Source organism: Otolemur garnettii, unplaced genomic scaffold (genome assembly GCF_000181295.1).
Source record: "Otolemur garnettii isolate 467f Iridium unplaced genomic scaffold, OtoGar3 scaffold00130, whole genome shotgun sequence".
NCBI classification, from domain to species: Eukaryota; Metazoa; Chordata; class Mammalia; order Primates; family Galagidae; genus Otolemur; species Otolemur garnettii.
This window is the reverse complement of record NW_003852525.1, coordinates 5,487,333-5,494,420: the sequence shown is the minus strand read 5'-3', so window position 1 is coordinate 5,494,420 and position 7,088 is coordinate 5,487,333.

The following is a 7,088-nucleotide window of genomic DNA, read 5'->3' as shown; positions in this document are numbered from 1 at the left end:
CGTGTCCGGGGGAACAGGGACTCAGCGATGAGAAGAGAGTCTTTGACCTTGTCAAAATGCATTTCTGTCTGAACCAGGGCACGGCTATTTATCTTGTGAGATAATCCCTGTTCAGGGTGTGAACGTTTCTTTCTTTGTGAATTTTGGTGACTACATCCTTTCAAAGACAACTCCCCAAAGATGTCATTCTCCTGACCGAGAAAGGGTCGTTTTCCCACATGGAACTGTAAGTTCTGAGACTGTCTGGAAGAATTTAAATGAATCCTCTTGAGAGAGTCTGAGAATCCTCTGTCAATTAAAACCACGACCTGCCCTCTGAAATCCACCGGCCTGTAAACAGAAACTGGGCGCGTTTTAATCTAACAAAAGATTAGCCACCATGTGCCAGCGTAGCAATCAGGTCGCCTGGACGCCAGATGAAATAACAGCGTTTATCCTTCTGGCTTCACGTTACAACTGGTTTTTCAATTTTTAGCAGAATTACCCAGACCTATACACATATTAAGACATTATACACATGACTTGATGTACATTATTTTTATGTTTAGAACATACGAAGGATGGAGGGCAACTCCCATGACTTGGGAGTTAATAATTACGTTTTATAAACTAAACCAAGTCACAGAGGTTGTTGTAGTCCTGACTTCAGATATAAATGTAAAACCAATGTTACTTGATTACAATTTTGATTTCTTGTTTCATGGTTTGGAAAAAAATGATGTATTTTCTGTTCTCTTGGGTTGCTTTTATTTCTTCCTTTGGCAGAACACTGTTCTTAAGACCTGGGATATTCTTCCACTCTCTGTCTTTCTAAACCTTACTCCTACCCTACGGATACCCTGGGTGGCCAGCTCTCTGGTTGATACTGTCCTGGCACTACCCAGGGGAATGCTGCCTCCTTCTCAGGATTCCTCCAGCCTCACTGGAAACCCGACAGTCCCCCCCTTTATGGGTAGTGATCTGACGGTGTACCATGCTATCTGCCCAAGAACACCTTAAGCTATTTCCAGAAGGGGTCAGGACGCACCTCCTGCAGTGGATTGAATTGTACTTCTTCAATATTCTCATGTTGAGGATGAACTCAACTCTCAGTACCTCAACTGTGACCTTATTTGGAAACAAGGCTGCTGTTGTTGTGATCAGTTAAGATGAGGGCATGTTTTGGTAGGGTGAGCCCAGCCCCAGTGACGGGTGCTTGTACAAAAAATAGAAATCTGGGAACAGACACACCCACTGGGTGAATGCCACACAGACATGAAGGGGTCACATGAAGGGCTGAGATGAAGAGATCAGGGTGACTGGTCTATAAACCAAAGAACAAACTACCAGAAGCTGGGAGAGGGGACCCCTTCTCCACCACAGCCTCGGGAGGCCCAACCCTGCCAATACCTTATTATCAGAGCTCTAGCCTTCTGGATCATGAGACGATGAATTCCTGTTGTTAAAGCAACTCAGAATGTGCTCCTCTGTGACAGCCCTAGAAACGGATACACCTGCCATCAAGGTCTTTCTCATTGTGCCCTGGTACATAATGTTGAAAGGAAGAAAAACGGGCTTTTCTAATACGATGTGTGTTGCAAGCCAGGTGTGTGTTACCTGTCTCTCTGTGAACCGTAATCCTATACCTGAGAGTCAGATCAGAAACTATACTTAGTGTTCCTACTTCTGAGAGTTGAATAAGATCAAACATAAAAAAATTTATGTAAGGTATAAAGTCCCTGACAAATGTTAGCTATGAATATCTTTCTAGATAGCCAATGAGTCTTTGTTGATGGGTTGAATAAAGTGAAATTAAATGTGCTCACTGCGAAAATAAATTTAAACATTAGTATTAATAGTGACCAGAAAACAGTGAGCCTGAGCGCTGTTTGATGCAGACCCTCTCGGGAACGGTGTCTAAAAGGGCTCAACCTAGAGTCTTGTTTAGATTATGTACCACACCTTCCTGCTCCCCACGTGGTGTCGCTACTAGGGCACAAGCCGGGTCCCAAACCCGCCCCCCATGTGCTAAATCAGACTCTGCATTTAACAAGATTTCCCAGTGATGATGTGTGTGCCTGTTAAAGTTTGAGAAGATGGTCCAAAATGCATCTTCCCAGGACATATAACATGTAGTAATTAATAAACATATTTTGGCAAGCTGTGAAATATTGGGAACAGTGCGAGCTTTAGAATTTGACGGATGTGATTTTTAATCCTGGGTCCACCATACGGGTCACTTAACATGGCATGAACTGAAACAAATTGATTCCCCTTGGTCGGCCTATGAAGGGGGACAGGGTGATAGCATTTGTCTTTGTTCAGAGAGAATAAGACGCACGTATTGGTAAACTAATAGTCAAGGGTCGGGCCATCAGCAAATGCCTGGGCTTCTGCCCTTGTGGCAGGTGCCCACTGTGCACTCGTCTCTGATGAGTTAAACACTGTAGGGAAGGAAGCAGATTTGCTTCAGGGTTCAGAGTCACAAAGGGAACCCAGCGTCTCATATCAGTTGCGAATCTCCTCCTTAGAGGAGGTGTCCTTCCACTCGACAGTGCCAGGAAGATCTGAGCTCACTGTGACAGTGTCAGTACGCGTGTTTCCACAGCTCTAGCCTTGCTTTGGAGAGGTGTCACCCCCCTGAGATCTGGCAGTCGTCTGCCCACCTTCAGCTCTGTCCCAGACGCTGTGGGGCTAACAGCTAAGGAGCCGCTCGTGCAGAACTCCCTGTGGGAAATACCTTTTCAAGGCCCCACCAGTTCAGACATCTCTGAACACAAGCGCTTCATTCCTGCAGAGGCTGCTTTTCACTCAATTTTATTGTTTTGATCTTTGGGGCATCTTCTCAATGCCAACAGGGGCCAATACCTCCTTCTGGCAGAAGCCATCGCAGGGCTGGTAATGAGCTGAGCAAAAGGCCGTGTCATCAGCCTGGGCTCTGGGGAAACAGAGGCACTTTGTCCCTGGAACTCACACGGTGTGACCTGCTCTGTGTGTGAAATGTTAACATTTTGCTTCGTGCCTCGTTCCTGGTGGCACTGCCAATGTGAGGAAAGCTTCAGGGGAGATGATGCCCGTTTTGTGGAGGCTGCAGCGAGCCAAGCCAGATGTCAGTGTGTGGATCAGGGGCTCCTGCCAGACTCAAGACGGTCCTCTTCTCTCTCAGCATCTCCACCCAGGCTGGGATTCACATTTCCAGGTGATGCTCCCTCTCCCTCCTTGGTCAGATGACAGGATCACATCATGGGGAGCCTGAATGAGGATGGCAGTCAGCGGTCACCTCTCCTCGCTGACCCAGGAAATGCTCACAGTCTGCCATCAGCTCCTTGAGGTCCAGAGCTTCCCCACCTTCCAGGGGTAAGTGGGTTCTCAAAGACGCAGACCACTGGCCAATTCTATTCTGCTGCTTTGAAGATTGAGCGAGTCTTTGTTGATTCAGCATTTCACTGAAATGAAGATAACGACTGGATCCACCTACTATCATCTAAAGAAATATAAAAACATAAGGTTAATTGTATATGACACGACTGTACCTGTGTTCTTCACACTCATTTGAATATACCTGTGAACGTGAATACCTGGTCTATGATATTAACATTTTATAATACAAATACAATATGTAAATAATTTCATATATTCTACAATATATAACTAATACCTATGCACATGCTACCTATATCATATAAATATATTACTTTCTTTTTTTAAATTTTCATTTCTTTTTAATTTTTCGTATACATGGGTATATTAGCCTTCCGCTTTTGCCTTTACAGAATTAAAAAGGCTAAATTTAATGACAATAACAATATTTAACATAAGGACTGAGAACAAAAACCTCATAAGGAACGAATGAAGATAAATACGTTCAGTAAAGAAAATATATTTCTTTCCTACATGTTGTAGAATAAAGCGTACGGCGGCTGACACATCACAGGGCAAACAGGTGACTCTTCTCTCGGCTCTCGGCTTTGAGGGAATGTTCTCCTCAATTCCCCACATGGGACATGTATTATCCCTGCCAGGTTTTGGGAAATGTTCCAGTGTGGAAAAAATGGCTGGAGTGCAGATGAGGCAGAATGGACGGGAGTGGGGGGGTTGCTGAGACCACAAAGCATCTATGTCCTCCTAAGAGAAAAGGCTCCTGGACAGGCCGAAAAGAGGGAGTGGTGTGGGCTGGAGCTTTTTTTTGGCGGGGGGGGACTGTTAGTAATCAAAATCCATCAACAAAGCAGAGCACGCAGCTACGTCCCAGCCGGACACAGGCGGTGAATCCAGGTTACCACTGAGTGCGACAGAGGGCGTGAGAGGAAGTTATTATTATTACAGAAAGGAGCATAATTTTAATGATGATCCACACATTTTTAAAGCTCTTTGCCAACTTAAAGCCACTTCAGATATGTAGGGGAGAGCGTACTAATACCTGCAAATTACTAGAAAATACATAATATATCATGTGGATTGATGAGTAATCAGAGCGATGGATAAACGGGCAGACAGGTGATAAGCAAAGATGTCCTGTCTAAAGGGATGTTGCTGGAGTAGATTAACAGAGCAGAAATGTGAAACTTCATCAATGAGATACGTTTTCTATGTAAAAAGAGAGGAAAAATGATAAACTTCTCTGATCAGAAAAAATACTCATGCATATTCGTTTCAAATTTGGATTTCCTTTTTCTCTCTTATGAAGAGACAGGTGAGAGCTTAGGAAAAGAAGAGGGTCAGGTTTCGGGTCTTTCCCTCCCCACCTCCCTCACCATCACAAAGGGCCCTAAGCTGTTGACACAGGCTTTCAACGTCCACATGGGCACAGGGAAGACAGGGAACAGGGGTGGCCCCCGTGGACTTGAGTCCCACCCTGCATCCAGGCACAGGGCTGTGACATTTACAGGGACGTCTCACATCCACCGTGGCACAGCAGAGGACGCAGGGCGCTGGGCCCCTGTATCTTAACTTCAGCAGAGAGATAGAAGCTACCCAATATAAAGGTCCTTGAAGTTATTTTTCAAAACTTTGAACAAATGAGATGAAGTTGAACACCTTAGGTGCCTCAGCATGGAGCTCATTCACCCAATGCACCATGATTTCCCTCCAGGCTGGGAACGAGAGCTCGTGATAGCCGTATATGTGTACGGTTTACACCAAAATTCTTGAGTGCAAATTCCAGTTTTGCACGTCCATGGTTGTTTGATTTGGACAGTAGACTTTGCCTTGTTTATTTCATCTATAACTCATCTATAACCTGATTGATAGGACTCATTACTAGGGATCTACCCAGAAAAAAATAAACTACGTGAAGTGTACAGAAGGTTGTAAATCTGCTCATGTTTCTCTTGGTCCTTCATCTCTAGAATAGGACAGATCCTCCAATAACAACATTCAGGAGCGGCAAACACTTGGAGGAATGCCCAGGAACAAATTTAAATTGTCTTATTTTCGGCTGCTCTTATATGTTTAATTCTTTCACTTATTTTAGCTGATTTATGTGACCCTGTTCCTTCATTAAGCTCTTCAATTTTTATAGCTCTTTGTTTAGCCTGTGACGTGTCAGGCTTGTTGCTAGATATTGTGAATGTGGAGATTTTTAAAGTCTGTGTCTGGCAGAGGAGAGACAGACTGTGCAGAGTCATTCTAATGCGCTCAGTGAGCAAATACTGAGGCTCTGCTGTGGGTAACGCAGTCTCAGAGAAGGATCACATAATGTGATCCAAGGAGATCACAGAGGCTTCTGGGAGAAGATGCTGACAGTGAATCTCTAAAGATGGGTATGCAAGATTAGGTAAAGAAAAGGCATTTTCCTGGAAGAAAAGAAGTTTACAATAGAGCTGAGTACATTGGATACTTTTTCTTCCATTCTTGAGGTACTTTGCTAAGAAGAATATCTTCCAGCTCTATCCATGTAAACATGAAGGCAGTAAAGTCTCCATCTTTCTTTAGGGCTGCATAGTATTCCATGGTGTACATATCCCACAGTTTGTTGATCCATTTGTGGGTTGATGGGCAATTGGGCTTTCTATTATGAAACTGTAATTAGTTTCTAACTATAGTAACTAACTAATTAACCTAATTATAGCTTAAGAATATGGGCGGGGAGGGGGGTGGATGGGTGGAGGGAGGGTGATTGGTGGGATCACCTCTATGGCTTTTCTTATAAGGGTACAAGTGAATCTTTCTAAAAGTAGAATATAAATGTTTTAATATAGTAACTAAGAAAATGACATGAAGGTTATGTTAATCAGATTGATGAAAATATTTCAAATTGTATATGAAAGCACCACACTGTACCCCGTGATTGCATTAATGTACACAGCTATGATTTAATTAAAAAAAAAAAAAAAGAAGTTCAAATATCCCGAGACCAGTGATAGGCTGTACTGAGGATGCTGGACCGTGGAGGCGGAGGTGCTCCTGGTGTAGACGTGCCTGGTGGATTAGGGAGGGCCTTGTATCCCAAATGCTCGCCGACGGCCTACTGTGCGCAAGGCCTCTGGCTCGCTCGAGGACTTGCTCTGTAAGGCGAGGAAGCAGAGAGCAAAGGGTGGGCCTCAAGGGAAGAGATAAAAGTTAAGAAGACACGACACAACATCCAAATGATAAAAATAGAAACCCCTAATAAAAAACAGGAGCTTTTTGAAGTCTAAACTGAAATTAACCACATTACAGTTAGTACAAAGGGGAACTTCATACAGTGACAGCATTTTGGAGTTATCATTTTTCTGGAAGTTCTCCGATTTGGAACTGTGTGGAATAACAGAGCCAATAGATTAAGAACTTGCTATCCCCAAGCCACATTCCTCAGTAGAATGACGATGAAACCCCTCCAGGCCTTGTGGGACTCCTGGTCTATGTTTAGTAGGTGGGAGCTGTGGATCTGAAAGGTGATCTACTTGGTGGCCATCGTGTCACCGCCCAAATGCGTGTTCCCCAATTTCAGGTGTAAAGATAGAGCTGTGCTCTTGTCTCAGCAACATGCACTGACCTTCCCTGTTTCTCTCACAGTCAAAGGAGAAAATCAAAGCCTCCTGCTCTGACCCCGCAGTCGCCCTGGCTCTGACGCGGTGTCACTCAGCAAGTCCCCAACACTCAACTCACACGTTATTTTTCTCATTCTG